The sequence below is a fragment of the Schistocerca gregaria genome, chromosome X, assembly GCF_023897955.1.
Source record: "Schistocerca gregaria isolate iqSchGreg1 chromosome X, iqSchGreg1.2, whole genome shotgun sequence".
NCBI classification, from domain to species: domain Eukaryota; kingdom Metazoa; phylum Arthropoda; class Insecta; order Orthoptera; family Acrididae; genus Schistocerca; species Schistocerca gregaria.
In genome coordinates this window covers 671,960,142-671,987,338 of record NC_064931.1, presented here as the reverse complement: position 1 = coordinate 671,987,338, position 27,197 = coordinate 671,960,142, and the positions used below count along the sequence as shown (strand labels likewise).

At 43.1% G+C, this 27,197-nt stretch overlaps 1 protein-coding gene across 2 annotated transcripts in view; it reads left to right on the top strand.

The window, feature by feature from the left end:
• The window catches only part of LOC126299189 (uncharacterized), a 508,703-nt gene that overhangs the window by 55,775 nt on the left and 425,731 nt on the right, over positions 1-27,197 (top strand). The gene's annotated exons all lie outside the window — the stretch shown is intronic.

The following is a 27,197-nucleotide window of genomic DNA, read 5'->3' as shown; positions in this document are numbered from 1 at the left end:
TACCTGATATTCCCTCTCGATAAATCTTGTAAATACAGGGTATGGACAAAATTATGGAAACTCCCCGAGAAATGGATGCTTGAACGTAAATGCAGGTTCCAGCCAAGCTGGGATATTGCGCCGTTGTATTTGACCACGAACAGCTCCTGAGCGATGTCCTCAACACGCTGCAAGTCTCAGTCCTGTTCAGAACAGTGTCCTGTGCAGTTGTGAGAGCAGTATGTCGGAACCAAGCGGATTCGTACGTGGGAACACTGTTTGTGTTCATATGTTGGGCGTCTCCATAAGCAAGAGAGGCGAAGTGTTTGGTGTTTCAAGGGGCACTATATCGAAGATTTATACTGCATACAGGGAAAGCGGAAGAAAACCGTCCGCTAAGCCACAGCGCAGACGAAAGTAAATGTTGAATAATCGTGATAGACGGTCATTTAAGGGGATTGTGGCAAAAACGGAACTAAATGTCGCACTCGCGAACCCTGTCAGCACCAAAACAACACGAATGGAGCTCCTTAAGCAGGGAATTGTAGGGCGCACTGGAATTCCTAATCCACTCATCAGTCATGCAAATGCCCATAATAGGAAAATATTGTACCGAAGCCATAAAACCTGGGTTATGAACCAATGGAACAATTTCATGTAGTCAGAAGAGTCATGTTTCATACTATATCCAACTTCTGGCTGAGTTTAGGTCCCAAGAGTGAAACATGGCGGAGGTTCAGTGATACCCTGCAAGGTCGCGTTACTGTCTAGCAATATGTGGCCATTTTGGCTGATCAGATAAATCCTATGGTAAAAGATTTTGTTGCTCATTGGTGATGCTGTGTTCCAAGAAGACAAGGCCCCTGTTTATACAGCTTGCATCGTCCATGACGTGTTTTGTGAACAGGAGGATAATGTGTCGCCTCTTCCCTGGTCACCACAGTTCCAAGATCTCTATATTATTGTGCGTTTGTGGTGCACTTTTCAGAGAAGCGTATGTGATCGCTACCCACCTCCCTCATCATTGCCTGGACCAGCTATTATTTTGCAGGAAGCAGGGTATAAGTTTCCCTCGATAACCATACAGGAACTATGTTTATCCATTCCGAGACGACTGGAAGCTGTTGTGAATGCTAGCAGCTTTTCTAAACCGTATGAGCCATGGTAATATGTTATATTTGTTTTTTTGGTGTTTCCATATTTTTGTCCAAACCCTGTACCGAAGCTAGACTAGACCCTTGGGTTACCTTGGGTAACACTGTACAAACAGTCAACTGAGAACAGCAATTTGTCTATCTCAGAGTTGCAATCTGCCTGCATATCTAAGCATGAGACAGTCGGTAATGAGTTGCCCGGGAATGCCAAAGTCCAGGTTTAAATGGTTCAAATGGCTCTGAGCACTAGGAGACATAACATCTGTGGTCATCGGTCCCCTAGAACTTAGAACTACTTAAACCTAACTAACCTAAGGACATCACAAACATCCATGCCCGAGGCAGGATTCGAACCAGCGACCGTAGCAGTCGCGCGGTTCCGAACTGAGCGCCTAGAACCGCTAGACCACCACGGCCGGCGTCCAGATTTAGTGCCATGTACGAATGTGTCAGGAAGTTCCATTGCAAGCCGCCTCAAATTAAAAGGTTTATTCAGATTTATTGTTACTTTGGATCGTGAGTACACTAGTTCTGGTTTATGTATGTAAGTTCTCCTCTTCAGGTATCCCCAGGGAAGAACAATTAGAACCTTACGTCTCGGCCAAGGCAGGTCATCAGATATGATGCACGAGCCTAGAAGACAAGGATAGAGAAGGAAATCGGTAGTGGATGTGACAAAGAAATCACCACAGCATTCGCAATACGTGATGTTTAGAAAAATACTGAAAAGTGAAAGTCTGGATGGCTGGACGGATGTTTGAGAAACGCTCCACTAGAAAACTTCTCCAGCATCGTAAGGGGTGGGCCAATTCACTATCACCAGTGTCTACTGAGAGCTTGAATGCCGCCTGGCGGTGTTTCGATCACGTGATGTTGTAGTAAGTATATAAGCGTAGCAGACACGAATGGTGAGTCGTTCTAGCAGCGATACGGGCCTCAAATGGGGAAGTCAACGGCGTAAGCCACTTTGACGAACTGAACATTGTTAAGACCCTTTGCCTGGGAACGAGCATCTCGGAAGCGGTGAAGCTGGTTGGCTGTTCATGTGCTACTTTTGTAAGTATCTATGAACACGCCCACGCCTCATCACAGAACGTGGAGATACGTGTGAACCTCTCTAAAGCAGGGTAGGCGGTGACCTATGGCAGATCTGACGACACAGTACAATGTTGGTCGTGGCACAAAGTGTCGAAGTAGACTCTTCAGCGCACATTGTTAGACAGACGACCACTGTGTTCCTCTGCTGACCCAAAGTTGTCGTCAGTTGCACTGCAGTGGGCACGGCATCATCAGACTTGGACCGTGGAACAATGGAAACGTGCCGCTTGCTCGAATGAACCACGTTTCTTGTTACACTATGTCATTGTCGTGTCCGGATACGTTGACGTCCACCAGAACGGGTGCTCGAAACATGCATCGCGTCACGGACACAAGCCAGTGGGGGGGAACTGTTATGCCATGGGGACATTCATCTCGGTTTCCGTGAGACCTGTGGTAGTAATTGAAGGTACCATGAGAGCTGTGGGCTACGTGAACATTATTGCGGATTACCTGCATCCGTTCATGCTTGCTGTCGTCCCCGAAGGTGATAGCATCTTATTATTCGTGGCACAAGGCCAGAATCGTGCTGCAGTGGTTTGAGGAATGTGCTAATGAAATCACCTTATGCCGTGGCCACCAGATCTGAAATCGAGGGAATACATCTGAGTCGCTATGGGCGCAAGCTTTACGTCCACAAACCACGGAATTTAAGGGTACTGCATGACTTGGGAGTATGCATATGGTGCCACATGCCCCTGGAAACCTGACAAGGACTTGTCGAATTCAGGCCAAGCAGAATCGCTGTTATATTGCGTTGCAAAACTATATGAATATGCTACAAAGCGGGTGAGTATAATGCTTTGGTTCACTGGTGTATGACCACAGCAAATAATAGGACAGCCTCAGTTCTGGCGGATGAATAGCTTCGAAATAGTGCGCTCGCAGAAGAAAGTTAAACGTCGGTCTTCTTTATGTATGATATGTGTTATACCACTGCGTGCTTCTTGGTACGTGTAACTGAATGTTTCCCGTCTTACAGATAGTTAAGAAATGGTGAAACGCGATACTTTATATGTATTAAATCAGTTTATAATGCCTGGGGTTTTTCGAAAACGCTACTAAGTCTGCCAACTGTTTTAATGTAGGTACATAAGAAGTATAACAGCATGTCAGCTGCTGCTACATAAACAGTGACCTTGGTTCCAAATATATATTTATTAGTGTTGTGGATAGCTTCGTCTATCATGTTTGGACTCGAGCAGCTGGGACCGGTTTAATGCCAAGCGACATAAATCGCCGCTTGTGGTGCCAAGCAGAGAGTGCAAGAGGTGCCAAAACTGTGAGATTTCTATACATGACGTATCATAATTAGTAGCGGCTGCTTGGGGCGTCAAGCTGAGAAGGGAAACCGAAGTGCAAGGTTTATATACAGAGCGTATCATAATTAATACAAAAGATTCCTATATGGTGCGAAAATTGGCAATTGACCCTAAATAATGAAAAGTGTGACGTAGTCCACATGAGTGCTAAAAGGAATCCGATGAACTTCGGTTACACGATATGTAAATCAAATCTAAAGGTCGTAAATTCAACTAAATACCTAGGAACTACAATTACGAACAACTTAAATCGGAAAGAACACAAAGAATGTGTTGTGAGGGAGGTGAACCAAAAACTGCGATTCATTGGCAGAAGATATAGAAGATGCAACAGATCTACTGAAGAGAGTGCCTATATTACGCTTGTCCGTCGTCTTTTGGAGTACTGCTGCTCAGTGTGGGATCCTTACCAGACCGGATTAATTGAGCACATCGAGAAAGTTCAAAGAAGAGCAGCACGTTTTGCATTATCGATAAATACCGGAGAGAGTATCAAGGACATTATACAGGAGTTGGGGTGGACATAATTAAAACAAAGGCGTTTCTCGTTGCGGCAGGATCTTCTCACGATATTTCAGTCACCATCTTCCTCCTCTGAATGCTAAAATACTTTGTTAACGCCAACCTACCAATGGACAAAAACAATCATCATAATAAACTGAGGGAAATGAGAGCTTGCACGGAAAAATATAGGCGATCGTTTTTCCCGCGCGCTGTTCGAGAGTGGAATAATAGGGAATTATTGTGAAAGTGGTTCGATTAACCCTCTGGCAGGCACTTAAGTGTGAATTTCTGAGTATCCATGTTGATGTACATGTAGATGAAATGACTCGGGTAAAAGTGAAGAGGGAGGGGGGGGGGGGGAGGCAAATGATAAGTTTAACAAGTTGCTTGTGGAAAAGTGTTCTCGAACCAGCCACCGGCCCTGCGTGCAACGTATTTCTCTTGGCTTTCAGTTTTCGCACCAGTATTCTAATGCCTAATTTATTAGGCGAGTGTCCACTTCCAAACTTCTGCTGCAGTTTCTGTTGATACTACTATGTCGGTTCCATTTTAGAGTTAGGCCAGTTTGAATTAGGACGTACGAAGGTATTAGTCTCGAGGTGGAATAAAACTTTTTGATATGTAATTGTAAACAGAACTGGCACGTAAGCCACCAAACAGAAAGAAAAACTTACTTCGCCGTCGTAGGGCTCAAGGTCATGTCTTCCGTCGCTTGCCAGTACGGATGAGCTTGAAGAGGCAGTAAGCCAACACATGGTCGGCCTATCTCTATAGCGTTCGTTGTTGCATCAGCGTGCTTGTTTGCTGCCAATGAGGTTTATTTTCACTTTACGAGCTACCCTACATAACTACGATCACTATCTGGTGCAGAACATTATTTTTTTCTAGTACAGGAAGTATTACTTTCTTCAATCAGTTTAGAGAAAACTAATAAAGTTGCATCATAGAACGAAATAAATGGGTACTAGTATGGAGAAAAATCTGTTTAATCTTAATTTGTAATCGACAAATGAAAGATTATGAAAGCTCTGTAGCTGGAATGAGAATGAAACAAACGGTAAGGCTCTCTGACGTTCGCATTTTGCGCCATTAGTATCCATAGCAGGTGAACGAGTAATGGCTAAATTACTGGTGTACGGTTAAATATTATTTCACTCGGAAACGGTGAAGTCAGAGGCTTGTGAGATCTATAGAACAACATACACAGTTGAGAGCGGAGAACAATTCTGGGTGTGACAAAAGTGTTTGGAATGTGTTATTCAAATGGCTCTGAGCACTATGCGACTTAACTTCTGAGGTCATCAGTCGCCTAGAACTTAGAACTAATTAAACCTAACTAACCTAAGGACATCACACACATCCATGCCCGAGACAGGATTCGAAACTGCGACTGTAGCGCCTAGAACCGCACGGCCACTGCGGCCGGCAACGTGTTATTCCCTGCACTGTTTTCACAAATGGTGTTTTCCAGTAGAAGGAACAAACCGTGACAGACTCAACGACATCGTTGGTAACGATGTAGAATTTTTGGATCCCCTAGACGAAAAGCACTTTCTTTTTCACCCGAACTACTTTCAGCGATATTCCATCGTCCTGGGTGGATTTTAAACGTCTTGCCTTTTCTTCCATCAAACTGTTCGTGGTGTGTATTTAATATTACACAGAGCCGTAAAATTTCTCATGTTTGCTATGAAATCTATAAGAAATCCACTGCTGATGTCTAAATCTTTTTAGTTTGTGTAAAACAAGTAAGGTGTTTGGCAGCAAAGTGGACCTCCAAATTCCGCATTGTTCTCTGCTGACACCAAGAATGACTGTTAGATGCGTTTGCAGATCCACGCTAAAATCGGCCTTGGATCACGCAGAAATAGCGAGAATTGGCTCCTCAGTTTAATGACACCTACCATTGTTTCAAGTCGATGGCAATTTCACCAAGCATCATCTTCTGGAAAGCACTTCCTCGATGCAAGCAACACAGGACGTGCAGTTAACTAACAGTAAGAGAAGTGAGTGCTTCGAGCTACGATGCACCTACGAGCAACGTTTTGTCGCGCAGTAACTACAGTCACTTGTACTCAACAGTTAAGCGGACACTGTTGTTCCATTTGAGGATTTGGCGCGACGTTTGACGCGATTATAGATGCGATGTCTGAGCCGTCTGTTACAGACAGGTGTACGAGTATGCTGGACACAGCAACACGTCGCCAGCTAACCAACATAGAACGGGGCATGGCGACTGCTGGGAAACGCATGAGTCATAGCATATTGGAGAGCACAAAAGAATTCTGGTTTCTGGACCTAGGCTGAATCTTCAATATCGCAGAGATGAAGTTTCAACACCCGTAAACCGCCGCACAGTACGGCCAAAAGTGTTTGACGAATATCAACGATGGCGTCTTTGTTTGGTCTTATGGGCCAATCAACGGTCTGCTGAGGATCAGATCGCCGCCTATTTGAATGAGGGACATCAGAGACATACACTGTCCAGTCACATTAATGTCAGCACCTGTCAAAAGCCTGAATAAGCACCTTTGGCAGCACGGACCTCTGAAAGACGACCAGGAAAAGAGTCGGTGAGATTGTGGAAGGTACCGACAGGGATGTGGAGTCATGCCGTCTCCCGTGCCGTGGCCAGCTGAGCTAGGTTTCTCAGTTGAGGATCCATGGCACGTACAGCCCGATCGAGGTGCTCCCACTGATCCTCGACTGGGTTTGAATCTGGGAGTTTGGGGGCCAGGAGAGTACGGTAAATTCATCCTGGTGCTCTACCAACTCCTCACGTGTACTGTGAGCTGTGTGACATGCTGCCTTGCCCTGCTGGTAGACGCCACCGTGCCGAGGAAAAACAAACTGCATGGAGAAATGGACACGATCCTCAAGGATAGATGCATACTCGTGTTGATCCGACCGTTACGTCTTCCAGACTGACGAGATCACACAGGGAATGCCAAGAAGACATTTCTCAGACTATAAAACACCCTTCTCTGGCGTGGACCCTTTCGACGATTGTTGCAAGGTGTTCGCTTTCAGGCGTTTCACGCCATACCCGCCAATGACCATCTGTCCAATGGAGCATATAACGTGATTTATCTGAAGAGACTAAGCCGGCCGCTGTGGCCGAGCGGTTCTAGGAGATTCAGTCCGGAACCACGCTGCTGCTACGGTCGCAGGTTCGAATCATGCCTCGATCATGGATGTGTGTGATGTTTTTAGGTTACTTAGGTTTAAGTATTTCTAAGTTCTAGGGGACTGATGACCTCAGATGTTAAGTCCCATAGTGCTCAGAGCAATTTGAACTATTTGGTATATGAAGCACGTCGAGGGAACGCGGAAGAACAGTGCAGTCGTTGCCGCAGTGCGGCAACAGAGCGATTTATCTGACGTCCAGAAGGGCATCTTCATTGGGGTTTGGGCCAAGAGTGAAAGCATTTTCCAAACGACTAAGTTTGTAAACTGTATATATACTATGCATGGCAAAATGGCGTATCCTAAACCGGCGCCAAGGCAACTGTGGTGCTCTTCTGTCCATAACATAGATGACAGGGGTGAACGACGGCTCCGGAGATGTCTACTAGTGAACAGACGAGCGAGTTTGAGCAATTGACGTCTCAGATGAACCATAGTGGTTCCATAAGTGGCTACCCACCCAGCTGTACCAAGTGACTATCAACAGTCTCTTCTCAACGGCCGTTCAGAGAATGTTGCTGCGTATGGCCCTCCACAGCAGGCAACTATTTCATGCATCCATGCTGACTGCTTTTCACTGTCGACGAAGGCTGGAATTTGCACTCCAATACTGCAACAGGACGGCAGAGGGCCTCTTCAGATGACAGACGGTCGCTGGCGTTTACGGGGTGAGACGTCTGACTCCTAACACCCTGCAAAAATCGTGGGAAGAGTCCAGGCCTGAGAAGGGAGCGTCAAGGTGCAAGGAGTGTTATTGTGACATTCGTTGGATGGTGTTGCCACTCTGTAAGGCACAATGGTTCAACACAAGTATGCATCTATCCTTCGGGACCATGTCCTCCTCTCGCGCCGTCCGATGTTTCCAAGGGCACGATGGTGTCTACCAGGAGGACAATGCTAAGTGTCGCACAGTTCGCAGTTCTCGTGCATGATCTGAGGGGCAGTAGGATGAGCTTACCACACTCTTCTGGACACCTCGGTCGGGCTGTTCGCGCCACGGATCTTGAACGGAGAAACTCAGTGCAGCTGGCCAAGGCAATGGAGTCGGCATAGCTCCATATTACTATTAGTACCTTCCAAAACCTAATCCTGCACGTGTCACTGCAAAGGGTGGCTGTTTAGGTTTTTAAAAGATGATCATATTAATGTGACTGAACAGTGTAGTCCTGGCAGCGCATCTCTGAATTCGCTCGTTGTCTGTTGTCTTGGCTATTTGATAAGGATTCCAAAAACTGGAACAATACTATGGAATTCGTCGCACTAGCGTCCTCTACTCTGATTTGTTTACAGAGGCATTGCATTTTACCAGAACCTGCCCAATAAATCTAAGTCTTTCATTCGCCTTTCTTAATATTGATTTTACATCTTAGTATAACAGCTAAATTTTCATACGATATTGTGTGCCCATGATGTTCACCAGTAATCATGAATTCAGATGCTGTCGAGTTCTTTCTTTTTTTTTTTATTAAAAAGAGCGACCATACACTACATCAAATGAAGATTTTCTCCAAGTCATTCTACAATTTTCCCAACGACGATAATTCACTACACACAATAGCGAACAATATAATAATGCTGCTAATTCCAATCCCAAAGAAAGCAGGTGCTGACAGATGTGAAAATTACCGAACAATAAGTTTACTAAGTCACGGATGCAAAATACTAACGCAAATTCTTTACAGACGAATGGAAAAACTCGTAGAAGCTGACCTTGGGGAAGATCAGTTTGGACTCCGCACAAATATTGGAACACGTGAGGCAATACTGACTCTACTACTTGTCTTAGAAGCTAGATTAAGGAAAAGCAAACCTACGTTTCTAGCATTTGTGGACTCAGAGAAAGCTTTTGACAATGTTGACTGGAATACTCTCTTTCAAATTCTGAAGGTGGCAGGGGTAAAATACAGGGAACGAAAGGCTATTTACAATTTGTACAGAAACCAGATGGCAGTTATAAGAGTCGAGGGGCATGAAAGGGAAGCAGTGGTTGGGAAGGGAGTGAGACAGGGTTGTAGCCTATCCCCGATGTTACTCAATCTGTATATTGAGCAAGCAGTAAAGGAAACAAAAGAAAAATTCGGAGTAGGTATTAAAATCAATGGAGAAGAAATAAAACCTTTGAGGTTTGCCGGTGACATTGTAATTCTGTCAGAGACAGCAAAGGACTTGGAAGAGCAGTTGAACGGAATGGATAGTGTCTTGAAAGGAGGATAATAAGATGAACATCAACAAAAGCAAAACGAGGATAGTGGAATGTAGTCGAATTAAGTCGGGTGATGCTGAGGGAATTAGATTAGGAAATGAGACACTTAAAGTAGTGAAGGAGTTTTGCTATTTGGGGAGCAAAATAACTGATGACAGTCGAAGTAGAGAGGATATCAAATGTAGACTGGCAATGGCAAGGAAAGCGTTTCTGAAGAAGAGAAATTTGTTAACATTGAGTATAGAGTTAAGTGTCAGGAAGTCGTTTCTGAAAGTATTTGTATGGAGCATAGCCGTGTATGGAAGTGAAACATGGACTATGACTAGTTTGGACAAGAAGAGAATAGAAGCTTTCGAAATGTGGTGCTACAGAAGAATGCTGAAGATTAGATGGGTAGATCATATAACTAATGAGGAGGTATTGAATAGGATTGGGGAGAAGAGAAGTTTATGGCACAACTTGACTAGAAGGCGGGATCGGTTGGTAGGACATGTTCTGAGGCATCAAGGGATCACCAATTTAGTATTGGAGGGCAGCGTGGAGGGTAAATCGTAGAGGGAGACCAAGAGATGAATACACTGAGCAGATTCAGAAGGATGTAGGTTGCAGTAGGTACTGGGAGATGAAGGAGCTTGCACAGGATAGAGTAGCATTGACAGCTGCATCAAACCAGTCTCTGGACTGAAGACCACAACAACAACAACAACAACAACAAATCCTGTCTGATAAATATATTTTAGTATATCAAAAACAGAGGTCCTATGGTCACACCTTGTGTTAATTTCATTTCTGTGGGATATTTGCCGTCTAGTATAACACATTATGCCTTCAAATGGCTCTGAGTACTATGCGACTTAACTTCGGAGGTCATCAGTCGCCTAGAACTTAGAACTAATTAAACCTAACTAACCTAAGGACATCCTGCCCGAGGCAGGAGTCGAGCCTGCGACCGTAGCGGTCGCTCGGCTCCAGACTGCAGCGCCTAGAACCGCACGGCCACTCCGGCCGGCTATAACACATTAGATTAGTCATCGAAACAGCCACACATTTCCGAAGATACTTCGTATGATCGTATCATGTTTAGTAGTCCACAGTGTGGTTCAGCGTATTGAGGATAAAGCTGATTTCGTACTCAAATATCTACCCAATATCGTACACTTCATAGACGTCATTAGACCGCAGCTCACAGTTTCCATGTCATCTACATGTACAGCTCAACCTACGCCTCAGTATATGGTATCATTTTTGATCACACACTGACAGCTTATGGAAAACATTGATTGCATGACGAGTAGCAATGATTTTGAGTACCAAGTTCAACCAGTACTCAATTAGATGACATATCGTCAAGTTGTGATAGATCAGTGTAGCCTACCTCGCTTTTCAACAATTAGGTACTAACCAGTTACCTTTTGAGAAGTAGTAAATAATCGTAAGACGAATTAGTTTGCAGTATAGTGCGACAACAGCTTTCGTGCATCGCCTTCATGTGTATAACGAAAAATGTACGATGAACTTGCAAGTTTACAATTATGTTATTGGAGCTCCCTTTATTAACTAAGTCGTTAGGACATGGAGAAGTTTGCTTATTTACTCCGCCCTGGTAGGAGTAAATTTGTAACCGAGACCTGTTTACTGCACCCTTGTCTAGAGTAGCGCTATCGATTGCCGCACCCCGTGTCTCTCATTAGTTCCTAATTGCGGAGATGCGAATAGCTCGGACACGGATAATAGAATCCTGTTGAAGTAACTCCAAAGCGATGACATGGATTTACTAATCACCTTTCTTTTAACTGTGTCAATAACTGCTCCGTGTTTTCCTCCACGAGTTGTCTGTTCTTGGTAGTTGCTTATTTTGAATGTACTACAGCTTTCTTCCGCTGGACGCGTCTAAAAAAGAGAAAAGAAAATGTTAAGCTGTGTGCAGAGGAAACTGTCAGACTTGTTACGTGCCAGCACTTGGGATGTGTCGTGCAACTGCCGGGATTGCGTCACGCACGCTAAGGTGTCGACTGGTGAGAAGGAAGACTTGTCCACACACACACACACACACACACACACACACACACACATACGGGAGCTCGAGTTTCTCGTTCCCACTACGTCTTCCTGCATATCTGAATACATGTCGTAGAACGGTATTTTTTATTTCAGGCACACGGAGTTTATAAACGCCTACAAGTAAGTTAAATTCTACTACGCGATAGTGTAAACACAGCATGTGCATCCTTGTCACCGGAGTTTAGCTTTTTTCATGAAAAGCAATCTGACAGCGACACAGATTTCTTTCATTCACTAGCAAGCAAATTTTTCTTGGACGTAGTAGGCCCTACTGACGCCAGAAACAACAGTATGCTTCAGGATCTCACCACACAAACTTTGCTGAACAATAGATCGCAAACAGAGCATACATAAATCATTATAACTAAACTGTCGTTACCGATTATGCGCATGAGACATTCGTAAGGTTCTGAGATTGAATAACTCCAGTTCCATAAAAGTTACCGACGAGGATTTAGACCTCGTTCATTTCAAAAGCGACGGAGGGCTGCTGCGCAATGCTTAAGACATCGAACTCGCATTTAGCTGGATGATCCACTTCAGCCATTCAGATATAGGTGATCTGTCGTTTCCTTAAATCGCTTAAGGCAAACGCTGGACACAACGCGGTTTATGTTACAAATATAAACCTTCTTGTGAGGGATCCGAAAAGGAAGGCTTTTCCTTACCAGTGGCACATCCACGGATTGTAAATCTATGAGACGACGTTACTGTAGAGCGAAGTTTGAAATTTTCTTACTTGTGCTTGCTTATGGTTTCTGACTGATTATTAAACGAAACTTTCGTATGCTTATAGTTATTTTCTTGCATGCTTAGCAATCCATCTTACTGAGATCCAACGCTAACTCTCTACGGGATGAGCTCCATAAATTATACGCATTAACAATCCTTATTATAGCCCCGGAATTATAGCCCTGAAATGAATCAGTAGTTAATAACAATTTGCGCAATATAATATCTGTCTACCCATGCTACATCTTGTAGAGTAATAAAGCGGGAAACTTACCTCATATGTTGAAGGAAAGAACATTTAGGTATGTGGTGTACGTAAGGAACATACAAGCAGCTCAGTCTATTACAAAAAGGCGAGATTATGACCATGGCAAAGATAGGTTTTGGATTACGGAAATGTTATACAGAGTGTGAGCTGAATCGGTAACAATTTAGAACTTTTGGAACTTTGTGGTAAGGTCTTATGAGACCAAACTGCTGAGGTCAGGCCCGCCGTGGTGGCCGAGCGGTTCTAGGCGCTACATTCTGCAACCGGGCGACCACTACGGTCCAAGGTTCGAATCCTGCCTCAGGCATGGATGTGTGTGATGTCCTTAGGTCAGTTAGATTAAAGTAGTTCTAAGTTCTAGAGGACTGATGACCTCAGAAGTTAAGTCTCATAGTTCTCAGAGCCATTTTATTGCTGAGGTCATCGGTCCCTAAGTTTACACACTACTTAAACTAACTTACGCTTAGGACGACACACACATCCATACCCGAGGGAGAGCTAGAACCTCCAACGGGGGGAGCCGCGCGGACCGTGACAAAACGCCTCAGACCCCCTGCGACCCAACAGTTTAGGGAGGGAGAGAGAGAGAGAGAGAGAGACAAGAGAGAGAGAGACAAAAGCATCAAACGCAGAACGCAGTGGGAGCTTCAATCACAATGTAAGCGTACACATGACCGAACGCTAAAGCCACACATTGCATGAGCACTTGTTGTCGATAATAGAAGTCACACGAACTCTTAACAATGATTATAATTAGGAAAAGGCATTGAAAAATTGCGTAAAGAACGATTAGGGGGAACAAGAACGTCTGTGTGGACCAGAAAACGTGTCGAAATACCGGTTTGACGTTATACACGCTAAGACTCGAGAAAACCAACTAATCTAAATTCTGCCACTGTAATACGCCAAGAAGGTGTCTTTAGTTTTTTTGGTTGATCCAATAATAGGAATAATTAAAAGCCTTCGGTGGTACATGAGTGAGAATAACGGAGCTTCCTTAGCCACAGATAGCAGCGTTGCTCATCATAGGTACTGTCTGTGTCCGTTCACACCAGAATTGGTACCTGTGTTTCCGCGCAACTGGAAATCTTCGTTGTTTTCTCTGACCATCCTAACAAAGACGCACGAATTCCTTGTGCCCAAAGAGCTCCTGCTTCAGGAATATCGATGCTGACACGATATCTTTGCTTCAGCTAGCTCATTGTCTGCTGAATACAGACGAATCAGTAGAAGCGTGCTGAAAGTTAGGACGGTGAATGGTTATTTCCGTACATACAGGCAACACAGCCAACTTTCAAGATGAATCTCAGGAAAAGTGGCGAATGATTTGCAGATATCTGTGCTGATGAGGGAAACAGTATGTGGCACATCATGACATATACTGATCGCAGTTAGTCTTTTAACAGTTGAACCGATTACAGGAATGTCCTCAGCGCGTCGTGATGCAACTGCCGTCAGTAATGTGGTGATGTAGACTTACTTCCACTCCTGTATTTGGTCTGTGAGTCACAAGTGAAGACATAAATGCAAAATTGTAGCTATTCTGTCATTTGTTAACTTATTTACAACTTCGTGTTAAAATGGATACGCTTCACAGCAAAAATTTATTGTCTCTGATAAGAACAGTCATGACGTCACTTGGCAGTGAACTCACGTTTCAGCATAAATAATTCTGTTTAAGAAGCAAACTGGTTAGGCACCTTCTTTCTTTTAAGCCTGCATCCAGAATTTATTTCCATCAATGAGAGGAACAATACAGCGGAGACGATAAAATGGTTCAAATGGCTCTAAGCACTATGGGACCTAACATCTGAGGTCATCAGTCCCCTACACTTAGAACTACTTAAACCTAACTATCCTAAGCACATCATACACATCCATGCCCGAGGCAGGGTTCGAACCTGGGACCGTAGCAGCAGCACGGTTCCGGACTTAAGCGCCTAAAACCACTCGGCCACAGCGGCAGGCGCGGAGACGACAGAGAGTTATAAACTAAACAGTTTCTTCTTTGCTGTTAATTTGGGTAGTGCAACAATAATCCATGTGTCAAAATTAATCTATTGTATTATTATTCGTGGTGTTATCCCGCTGTCGATACATGGTCTGTCGAGATAATTGCATGCTTGGCATCTGCTTGGCACTGGTTTTTGTGACCGAATACCCTTTTTGTCACCACTATGTCATATCATTCCAAAAGAAGAAAACCGTTTACGGTCACACCTGTTAGCACACTACATTTTTATTCGGTACTCCATGTACTCTCCTCAAGAACTGCTCAAAAACGTATTACAGTGCACTATTCACGTGAACTGACTTTGATTCTACAAGCACACAGAGTTTGTATAAAAAGCGCAGGGGACTCCTATATATAAAAAGGCAAAAGAACAGACCTGCAGGCGCTTCAGTCTGGAACCGCGCGACCGCTACGGTCGCTGTTTAGAATCCTGTCTCGGGCACGGATGTGTGTGATGTCATTAGGCTAGTAGTTCTAAGTCTAGGGGACTGATGACCTCAGATGTTGAATCCCATAGTGCTCAGAACCATTTGAACCTATTCTCAGTTGGAATATAATAAAATTCATTGAGACGGAAAAGCTTCTGTCCACGAATCAGTATTGTATTAGAAAGCAGCAGGAGATTCAATATTCCTATACTTCCGAAAAGCGTTTGACTCGACTCCGTACTACAGACTGCTAACGAAGGTATGGGCATACGGAATAGGTTCCCAAATATGTGAATGGCTCGAAGACTTCTTAAGTAACGGAATCTAGTACGTTGCCCTCGACGGCGAGTGTTCATCAGAGACAAGGGGGTCACCTCTAGTGTACCATGGAAATGTGATAGCACCGCTGTTATTTTATGTATACACAAAAGATCTGGCGGATAGGGTGAGCAACAGTATGCGGCTGTTCGCTGGTGATTCTATGATGTACGGTAAGGTGTCGTCTATGAGTGACTGTAGAAGGATACAAGATGACTTAGACAAATTTCTAGTTGGTGTGATCAATGGCAGCTAGCTCTAAATGTAGAAAAACGTAAGTTAATGCTGATGAGAAACAAGCCCGTAATGTCCAGATACAGCACCAATGGTGTTCTGCTTGACTCAGTCAAGTCGGTTAAATATCTGGACGTACCGCTGCAAAGTGATATGAAATGGAACGATCACGCAAGGAGTGTAGTAGCGAAGGCGAGTGGTCGACTTCGATTTATTGAGAGAATTGTAGGAAAGTGTTTCATCTGTAAAGGAAACCGCATGTGGGACACTAGTACGACCTATTCTTGAGTACTGCTCTAGCGTTTGGGATCCGCGGCAGGTCGGACTGAAGGGAGACGCCGAAGAAGTTCAGAGGCGGGCTGCTAGATTTTTTACCGGTATGCTCGAACGACATGCAAGTATTACGTAGACGCTTCGGAAATTCAAATGGGAATCCCTTGAGGGCAGGCGACGTTCTTTTGGAGGAACACTACTGAAAAAAATTTAGAGAACCAGCATTTGAAGCTGACTGCAGAACGGTTCTTTTCGAGGAACACCACTGAGAAAATTTAGAGAACCAGCATTTGAAGCTGACTGCAGAACGGTTCTACTGCCGCCAGTGTACACTTCGCGTGAAGACCACGAAGACAATGTACGAGAAAGTAGTGCTCGTACGGAGACATATAGATACTCGTTTTTCGGTCGCACTGTTTGCGAGTGGAACAGGAAAGATAGTGACATGTGGTGGTAAAGGATACTCTGCAGCACCCACTCTACGGTAACTTGCGGAGTATGTATGTAGATATAGAAGTACCCGGGGATTACGTAAGCCATCCACTTGTAACAGTTGGCAGTAAACAAAATGGAACACAAGGGAAACGCACACCGCTCATAAGTGAACCGCCTTCAGCTGAAGGTTCTTTCTACCTTCTCGACGTTGGTGTACATCGTACTCACACAAACCTTCAACTGAAGGCGGTTAACTGAATGACCACTGTGCATTTCCTTGGTGATTCGATTTATTTACTGTCGACTGCGACAAGTGGGTGTATTATGGTACACAGGGTACTTGCACTGTGTGATAGGACGGGAGACACAATGTCAGTTTTGTGTTACGTTTCTAATAACTCTTTCCATTCCAAAAGGATACTTTTGGCTCAGAAACGGGCGGTTCTGGCAATAAGTGGTGTTAAGTTCAAAAACCTCTCGTCGATCCCTGTTCATAGTCTGGGTACTTAGACATTGGCCTCTCAATATATATATACTTCTTACTGTCACTTCTTGTTAACAATATTAGCTTATTCCCAAGAATAAGCAACTTTAACTCGGTTAATACTCGGCAGAAATCAAACCTGCGTTTGGATCGGACTTCCTTAACTCTTGTACAAAAAGGTGTGCAGTATACTGGTGCATCTATTTTCAATAAGCTACCAGTCGAGTTCAAAAATCTTAGCAGTAATCCAAGCGCTTTCAAATCGAAACTGAAGAGTTTCCTCATGGGTCACTCCTGCTATTCTGTCGAGGAGTTTCTTGAAAAATTAAGCTGATTCTCATTGAATTGTTGATTGCGTTTACTTAAACTTATGGGGTGACTTTTTTCGGGTTCATAAACATTTATTTTTATCTGTTATTACTTTTATGTTGTAATTTCATGTACTCACACGTTCCATGACCTCGGAGATTTGCTCCTCAATTTCGTCCTACGGCAATTGACATCTAAATAAAATAAAATAACACCATGTTCACGTAATATGTTGTTGAATGGGTCTTGAGGAGAATGAGTGGATTACGGAATAAAAAAAGTTGTTATTGAAAAAAATACGTAGAGCTGCTCTTATCTTTTAAATGAACAAAGTAAAAAGAAAGCCAGAGACGATGGTTACTGTTCCTCTGGTATCTAAACAACGTTTACAGGAACCATTTTTTATTTTGCTTCTGAACAAAAGATTGTTTGGGGCAGTTAAGGTAAATGGGACACGCTGCATAAATATTAACTTAGTGCGCATGTCAGTGAAAATGAGGAACCAGACTGGAATTAATCAGAAAAGCTCTAGGCCCTCTCTTGTGGACTGCAAGATCTGTCTCATTTTTCCATTTCGAAAGTTAATATCTGCGTTCGCGTTATGAGATTTGGTCTGCTCAGCTCGATCACCTTGCAGTAACATTATAGCTTTTCTGTTGGAAAGCATTAATGGGCCAATAGACACGGAAAATTGGAAATTTGTGGTTAGCTCCTGTGGGACCAAACTGCTGAGGTCATCGGTCCCTAGGCTTACACACTACTTAATCTAACTTAAACTAACTTACGCTAAGAACAACACACACACCCATGCCAGAGTGAGGACTCGAACCTCTGACGTGGGGAACTACTCGAACCGTGGCAAGGTGCCCAAGACCACGCGGCTACCCCGAGCGGCCAATAGACTTGTCTTTCTTTCCGGCAGTTTGGTTACCGTCAACATACACGAAAATATTAGCTTTATGTTTGACGGACCTGAGACATGAAACCTAGCAGGAGATTACTCACACGACCATGTATCCGACTTCTTTCGTCAAAAACTGATAAATAAATTTACTGCCTTTACAAGGAGAAAAATCACTTTGCGAAGACTAAAGGACTGCGGCGTCACTAAGAGATGGTTAACTGCCGTGGCCACAAAGAAGCAGAAATACTTATACAGTGAGGTGACAAAAAGTCATGGTATAGCGCTATGCACGTATATAGATGACGACGTTATCTTGTACACAAGATGTAAAAAGTCAGTGTACTGGCTTAGCTCTCGTTTGTACTGAGGTGATTCATGTTTAAAGGTTACCGACTTGTTTATGGTGGCAGTATGGGAATTAATAGACTTCGAACGAGGAATGGTAGTTGGAGCTCGACGCATGGGACATTCGATTTCGGAAAATCGTTAGGGAATTCAATATTCCGAGATCTATAGTGCCGAGAGTACCAAATTTCAGGCATTACCTCTCATCACAGACAACGCATTGGCCGACGGCCTTCACTTAACGTCCGAGAGCAGCGGCGTTTGCGTAGAGTTGTCAGTGGTAACAGACAAGCGACATTGCGTAAATAACCGCAGAAATCAATGTGGGACGTGCGAAGAACGTATCCGTTAGGACAGTGCTGCGAAATCTGGCGTTAATTGGTTATGCCAGTAGACGACCGACCCGAGTGCCTTTGCTAAGAGTATGACATCGCCTGCGACTCCTCTCCTGAGGTTGTGACCATATCGGTTGGACCTAAACGACTGGAAAACCGTGGCCTGGTTAGGTGAGTCTCGATTTCAACTGGTAAGAGCTGATGGTAGGTTTCAAGTGTGGTGAGAACCTTACGCAGCCATGGTCCCAAGTAGTCAACGAGGCACTGTGCAGGCTAGTGGTGGCTCCATAATGGTCTGGGCTGTGTTTACATGTAATGGACTAGGTCCTCTGGCCTAAATGAACCGATCATTGACCGTAAGTGGTTATGTTCAGGTACTTGGAGACCACTACAACTATTCATGGACTTGATGTTCCCAAACAACGGTGTAATTTTTATGGGTGACAATGCCTCATGTCAGAACATTCTGAACAATTCGAGGGAATTATTTGGCCACCCAGATCTCCCGACATGAATCCCATCGGACATTTTTGGGACATAATCGAGAGAGCAGTTCGTGCACAAACTCCTGCATTGGCAACACTTTAACAATTATGAGTGGCTATTGAGGCAGTATGACTCAGTGTTTGTGAATGGGACTTCAAACGACTTGTTGAGTCTATGCCATATTGTGATGCTGCACGACAGTGGGGAAGAGGAGGTACGAGACGAGGCTGAGAGGTTCCCATGACTTTTGCCACCTCTGTGTACAGAATACAGCAGAAATGTTTAAGTCATTAACAACTCACAAATAACATGCACTTCGTTTTAAGAATCGGCACGTTACACAAAGTTCAATGTCAGGCCCCTCAGCTCACTACTGCTATTTTAAACATTTGGTTGTCAATCATTCAAAGGCTTGTAAAAGGGAATATGATCTCAGTACTGTTTGATAGTGATTCAACATAAGTACAGACTCCCACAAGGGAAAAAGTCTTTCACTCTCTGCGAGGGTAGTCAAGGCTTATTAGAACTGACATCTTCTGTTACCTAGTTGTACCATTCTGGAGCATCATCTACCAGTGACATCTTTCTCCAGACTCTTTCTCGGGGACGTGCTATGTTTGATCTAAGTTCGCAGTCACACACAACACAGTCAACGGTACAGAAGGCAGAAAGCTTATTGACATGCAAATCCTGCATTTCTGTGAAGTGCAGCAAGGAAGAACGACGCTATCTCACATTAAGCAGTTGGCAGAATTCCGAGAACAACTCTCCGACGTTACTGCGGATTTCATATACGACACTGGCAGATAACGGTCATGAGAAAGCATACAAACAGTCGAATTATCCAGAGTTGTAATAGCTTCAGCAACGAAGGATAATGGTTTTACATCCTTTGCCACGTAGTTATATTTCATTTGTGGAGTAGCCCGTAGTAGTAATGAAGAAGGAATTTATATGGACCTGAATGCACCGGAAAATTTCACGGTAGCCATGAGTTATATGCCTATAGATATTCCGTGGTCCCATCATATCCAAAACAAAACAAGTTTCTTCTTCATTCATTTGGCGCTCGGTTAGTCATCACACAAACCGTAGCTGACTGTCTCGAATACTAATTGTATATATTTACACTACAGCTTTTACGATCTGGCAGTCATGTCTGACCGAAAGATTCGCTTATGACTTCTCTGAATATTTTCTTAACTCATTCCTAGTACTGATTCGTTGTAACTGTAGCAACTCGTTGTTGATATCTTCTAGGTCCTTCCTTGAATGCGACGTGGTAGTTATCTGCCACGTTGAACAACATTCAAGAGAAAACTTGAATCCTCGTGCGGTCATGCTGATTTAGTTTTCCTGTGGTTTCCATAAATGTTGTCTGGTGAATGACGAGCTGATTTCCTAAACAAGCCGCAATGGCATCTCCAGCTTATGTTTGGCTCCGTCTCTAGCGACCTAACGTTTACGAAACATCAGCTCAGAGCTTCTTCTGAGGTATAGTACAGACAGGTTTCCCCTATGAGTAATAACACGTCTCCCAAGACAATCCAAAACATCTTCTGTTGGATTCATTTAGAAACTCGAGCCGGTCACGCTACGCGTTAAACTGTTAACTGTGGAGATATTAGACAAGGAGACTAGCCTATTGCTTTCTTCAATTAAATCTTCCTGTTTTGTACTGCCATAAGTATGTAATCTCCAACGAAGGCTGTGCAGCTATAGTTTACATGAACTTTGTTAGAGAGCGTTATTGTTCCTTCTTGGTTCTTGTACATACTGTATATTACCCGACTTCCCCTATAGCTTACTTCTATTTTATTCAGAATTTTGAACATCTTGCAACATTTGGCATTGTCGAACGCTTTTTCCCGGTCGACAAATCCTATGAACGTGTCTTGATTTTTCTTCAACCACAACGCCGGAACTGCCCCTAACACCACTTTCACCTTTCGTGAAGCCAAACTGATCGTAATCTAAAAGATCTTCATTTTTGTTTTCCATTCTTCTGTATAATGTTATACAAACGTATAGCAGATACGCTGGTTTACACTTGGTAGATTTGCGCAGTACTTCTAAGCAGTAAAACACTCAATTAATGTAGTTTGTTTCTTACAAAGAAGATAACAGCAACCAGCCACTATTAATACTATTTATTTAAGTAAATATTGCCGTAACGGGTTTCAAACTGGAAAGTTCATCATCAGACGCATGTTCACATGATTTGCAAGATACACTTTACATAATCGTTCTAACACTGTCAGTAGAGAACAGTTCTAACACTGTTTTCTACCGTAGGGCACCAACACACCAAGAATATTTCGCCACAGTGGAAGAATAATAATCGAAAAAATTACGATTATGTAAAGTGTATCTTGCAAATCATGTGAACAACCGTCTGATGATGAACTTGCCAGTTCTAAACCGGTTACGGTGCTATTTACTTATCAGTATTAATAATGGCTGGTTGCTGTTATCTTCTTTGTAAGAATCAACCTACATTAACTGTACACAGCCACGGTATCACTATGTCAGTTTTAGACAAAACATCCAATTTTTGTGCTGGTTGCTTTAAGTTTTTCTAGGAAACTGGTCGTCTCTGTTGCACTTTGTAAGTAGGAACGTTTAAAGCGTTACGCTTCGTACGAGAATGGCATGCGTGGGAACAGAGTCATAAGACACTGGACTCATATACGGGGAGGGGGGGGGGGGCTGCGAGGGGGGGGGGGGGATATTCTCGTCCGGCCATCCAGATCGAGGTTTCCCGTAATATTCATAAAAGTTCTGAAGTGGAATATTTCGCCACCTTTCCCACCAAACAGTTCCTAATGACCTCGTCGCTGACGGGTCGTTAAACCTAATCGGTTTTCCTACCCTTCTTTATGAGACATAAAGAAGAAATATCTCTTCGCAACTATTTTAACTGCGTATTGTTCGTCCAACTGTAGGGAACAAGTGCCACCGCAAAAATAGTGACAAATAAAACGAAGTATTTGGAACTGTAGAAATTACGGAGATCATCAATGAAGAATAGTAGAATATGCATTATTGCTGCTGGCTGCGTCGGGATACAAAGGCACGTGCGGCGCTGGGCCATCTGGGAATGTGGCTGGCAAGAGTACTAACCAACAGAGTTAGCAGGCGGTCGCTGATCGTTACAGCACACACCACTTTCTCCGCCTCCCTCTGATTTAAGTCCTGTGGTTAACGAGCCCGCAGCCGGCGCAGTAGGAGCAGCGGTAGTGAATACGAACATTTCTGTCTCACCCTTCCTCGGCTCATTTCAACAGTCTTATTATTTCATCTTCGTGCGGAAGAATTAACTGTTGTGCTGGCGACCGTGGAAACTTGTGACCGCTGTAGATACTTGAGAATGCCTGGAAAAGGCGGTAATCAGTGATGGAGTAGGCCGCGGGCATAATACGTTACGGGTAAAACATTTTAGGGATGAAATTAGTAACCTTGAAAGTACTACTGCAAAAGGTCAATCAACCACGTGAAATAGGATTTTGATGTAAGAGCAGTATAATTGCACCAAGTCGAGAGGGAATAGTGTACCTGAAGAGAAAAAAGCGGAAAACGATCTTATACTGCCCACAGGCAACTAGAAATGGTTCATTGCTGATGACGAGGGGGATATCTGATCGTTGAATCTACAGTCCTGGCTAATTTAAAAACTGGTACATTTGTCTCCTTGTATAAAATTCCAGTTACTAGTTCCTTTAGCCTTCTTTGTGTCACTTACTTGTTTTTTGCCAAGCAATACTGTAGCGTCGCCTTTCAGCAGCGCATTCCCATCTTCAGGTGACTACGATGAGTATGTGACATCGGTTAAAGCCAATAGTGGCATACATTCAACTTTTAATCATACTGTTTTTGCTCAAGCTCTCATTGAGACTGCGTAACGATATAATGTCGACCCCAGTAAAAATAAATTTATGTAAGTTAACGTTTAAAACCCGTGTATGTTTTCATACAACAGGGAAAAAAATTAAGCGAATAAGTTAATTCACAACAACTCACCGTCAAGCCATTGCTGGAAGAGGAAGGCATTTTTTTGGTGCGTTAGCTTAATCCCGAAACCGAAAAAGCTTTAAAATGCTGTTCGGCTTTGTGAAAACACATATCTGGATGCGATTTGATTACAGCATGAGTGGTGGATCTCTAGCCGTCGACATATCAGTCGTGTATCTAAAACTACGATCGTTTAACAATGTTAAATAAAACGAACTTACATTAAACTGGAAGGATAGTGCATCAAACCCTTCCCGTTGTATCTAAAGAAACATAAACAAGTGAAGTGCGAGTGAAACGGCGACCACATAAAAGACTCTAATAAAACTATTATTAATCGTTATCTGGGATCTACATCACGCGACCTTAAAGATAAATGTGATTCGGTAGCGTGCTGGTTAAGCTGCAAACGGCCAGTTTAGTAAGTGTTAGAGCTACGAAGATGTCCAGGAACTTCACTATAATGATTGGTAACGATGTTCTAAAAAATTTCAAGAACCAGGATTGGGAATATATTCCGAAAAGTGCCACATATCACACTCTGTACATAGGATTGCGGGGTATATGAGGTGACTCAACTAAACTGTTCAATTCTTTTTTTTTACAGATCTATTCAACTTTTAAGGTGCATGTTTCTTTCAAGGCTCTGAAAAAACAAGAACAGGACTATTATCACAGTTAACTGGTGAACCGTCCTTGGATACCATGTCTTTTGCCTTCCAGTTGCTGTGTCGGTCCAACCACATGTAGCCAAGACTGATTATTATCAGTTTTAAATAACACTTTTCTCAAATATTGCACTTTTATGAGGAGATTCGGCTGCATAAAACGTTGCGTCGCCCCATTAGCATGACGCGACATTTACGGGTAACAACACGAACTTCCGAATAAGACAGCAATCGGTTTCATATTATAAACGGAAACATTCTAGGTTCTAAAACTTACAGATTCTCCGAAATTACTAGTGGGATTGTGAAAAGTGAAACGCCACTGAATTCGTTTGTTTCATAATCAAGAAACTAGCAGCAGAAATTACTTTAGTTCCATTCGAAAGCTGGTACCGATATCTCTATAGTTAATTTGTTATGAAAAGAGTGAGTACGGCAGTTAGCGAAGCATTTTTCACAATTCATTTGGTTGAAAACAGAAATACGATATCTTAAACAGTTCAAGAAATATCTGAAGGAAACAGCTTAGCTGAATAACCCTGTGTACGCAGATGAAGAAATGCCTATATCGGCAAATGCTTTTGTTCAGGAGTCAATTTGTGCGGGACAAATTTTGGACACATTTTCTCTTCTTCAAAACACTCTGGAGAATCTCTTGAACACTTGTTTTAGAGACGTTGCTCTATTGCTGTTTGTGACACAATGTTGACACACTATGGCCGCACGTCAGTACTACACACTGTCTGCTCACAACTGACTGGACAAATGCACATCTGTTGTTAACAACTGTTAATTCAAACTTCCATCATAGTTACTGGGCTGACGTCGCTTATCCGCCACGAATGAAATTAGTCTCGAAACTTTCTGAATGGACAGTACACATTAAACAAATATCTACAAGTTATTGTAATAATTAATGAGTCGTATTTGACATCCAGCCATGAACTGAAAACAGTTGTGTATCCCACCGTGCGCACATCACAGACGTTTGTGTTTTGTTTCTCCATGTATTATGACCATCGTGGATGTGTCAGGGAGTTATCTATGAAAAATAGTTTACGAACACGGGCCACACATGTGTTGCTCATTCAAGACCTCGCACCATCTTAAGCATTCCTTCCTGACTAATGCTCCTTATCTCAAAATACTCAATTTAGGATTCTCTACCGTCTGTATTAAATTTTACCCTCAAACGTTGGACACCGTGTGTCTCGTGGGTGACAGATACACTATGTGATCAAAAGCATCCGGACACCTGGCTGAAAATGACTTACAAGTTCGTGGCGTCCTCCATCGGTAAGGCTGGTAAAAACGCACAAAAACTGGCTAATTTATATTTAAAAGTAAGATATAACATCACGACTACAACGAACGTCCAAGTAACGTCTAAATATAAAATTCCAACAACAGGGTACATAGCACCATCGATAATACACGTAAGATAAAAACATCAATCATGTATAATACCTTTCCAATCACAGCTACAGGTTATAATATCAAGGCTATCACCTGTATTCAGAGAACACCTGACGATGGCAATACGCCGAAATGAGCTCATTATGATTCACGCAATAAAAATCATATACAGAGCAGTGTAACTGGTATATCTTTATCGCAATCATGTCACTACAAGATATATTTTGAACTGCGGACCCCAAAGAACGAAAAAAAAAAGAAAAGTGTATGCAACGTTTGTGTTACACAGTTTGACACCCGAACAGGGCAACTTCACGTGGACGCTTGCTACGACTTGACTGATTTCGGGAAAAAAAAATCACGGACGACAAAATAAACGACATTCAAATATTCAAGTCAAGGATTTTTGAGATAGTTTCATATGGCTGTAAGAACGTTCTGTGCATTGTACTCAAGTGTGTGTGTGAGGGGGGGCGGAGGGGGGGAACTATGTAGAACACCTGAAGCAATAAAACCACCATCACAAAATTTCTCTATTTTTTACCAGTCAAGTTTCTAAACCTTTTGGACTGACGGGGTTTGTTTAATGGGTCCATCCACGACTATATTTAGAGTAAAAAATGCAACTGATAGTAAATTTCAGTCTGTAAAGTTCGGAATACGTATTGATTGAAGAATGCTTGCACTTTTTGTTGTAGGGCCATGGCTGGCATGTTGTTCAAATCCTGCCAGGGAGGAGTAATTAATTTACTGGGGGACCGAGCAATCGATCGGCACATTCATTAACGAACCTCCATTGTGTTTATCCTGAGAGAGCTTGTGTCAAATCTGAATCGTCGTCCTCGTTAGGCGTCCCATAACACAGACAGCAGCACCCCGCTGGCCAAGATTACACAACGCCCTTCCGTGTCAGTCGGCGCGGGAAAAAAAAAGTTTCCTGTTTCCTGGGGAAGTCACTCTTCTCTCACACGTCGCCGTCGCAATGGCTGCCGCTGCTGCTTTTTAGGTGTAGTGACCGTAAAGACGTTCATTTAGTTCAGTTTGACACGCTATTGCAAACTATGTTTACAAATTTTTGTCAATAAAATCAACAAAAAACGGAGAAGCCGTTTAGATTGAGAGCAACCTACAGCTAAATAAACGAAATATACCTAAAAAAGAAACGAAAAACTGAAAAAATAAATCTAGGAAAAACTAAAAAAGAAACAGCAATACAAACATAGTGGAAAACCCCGTCAACGACAAATTCACATGTTCCCCTACATTAAACCATAAGTTTGGTGCGGCCTGTTTAATGTGATCCTCGACTCGTCCACGGGGCTGCCTGTTCTCAACTATTCTTTACCTACATCTCCATACTGTAAATACTCCGCAAGTCACTGTATGGTACATGGCGAAGGGTATCCTGCACGATTACTAGTCATTTCCTTTTCTGTTCCACTCGCAAACAGAGCGAGGGTAAAACGACTATCTGCATGCCTCCATGCGAGCCCTATTTTCTCTTATCTTCGTAGTTGTTGCGTGAAATGTACTTCGGCGGCAGTAGAACCGTTGTGCAGTCAGTGTCAAATGCTTCTCCTCTAAATTCTCTTAATAGTGTTCCTCGAAAAAAATGTTAGCATCTGTCCAGGGATTCCTGTTTGTGTTCCCGAATCGTCTCAGTAATACTTGCACGTTGCTCGAACCTACCGGCAGCAAATCTACCATCCTGCCTCTGAATTGCTTCGACGCAGTATTCGAGACTGCGTCACACTGGTGTCCTGCGTGCGATCTCCATTACAGACGAACCACACTTTCCTAAAATTCTCCCAATAAACCGAAGTCGATCATTCGCCTTTCCTACTGCAATCCTTAGATGCTCGTTCCATTTCATATCGGCAAAGCTACGCTTAGATATTTAATCGACTTGACCGTGTCAAGCAGCACACTAATAATGCTGTATTCGAACATTGAGGCTTTGTTTTTTAATCATCTACATTTAATAATCTCTGTGGTATCACGTTTTTCACCGTAATTTCTGGTCAAGACAG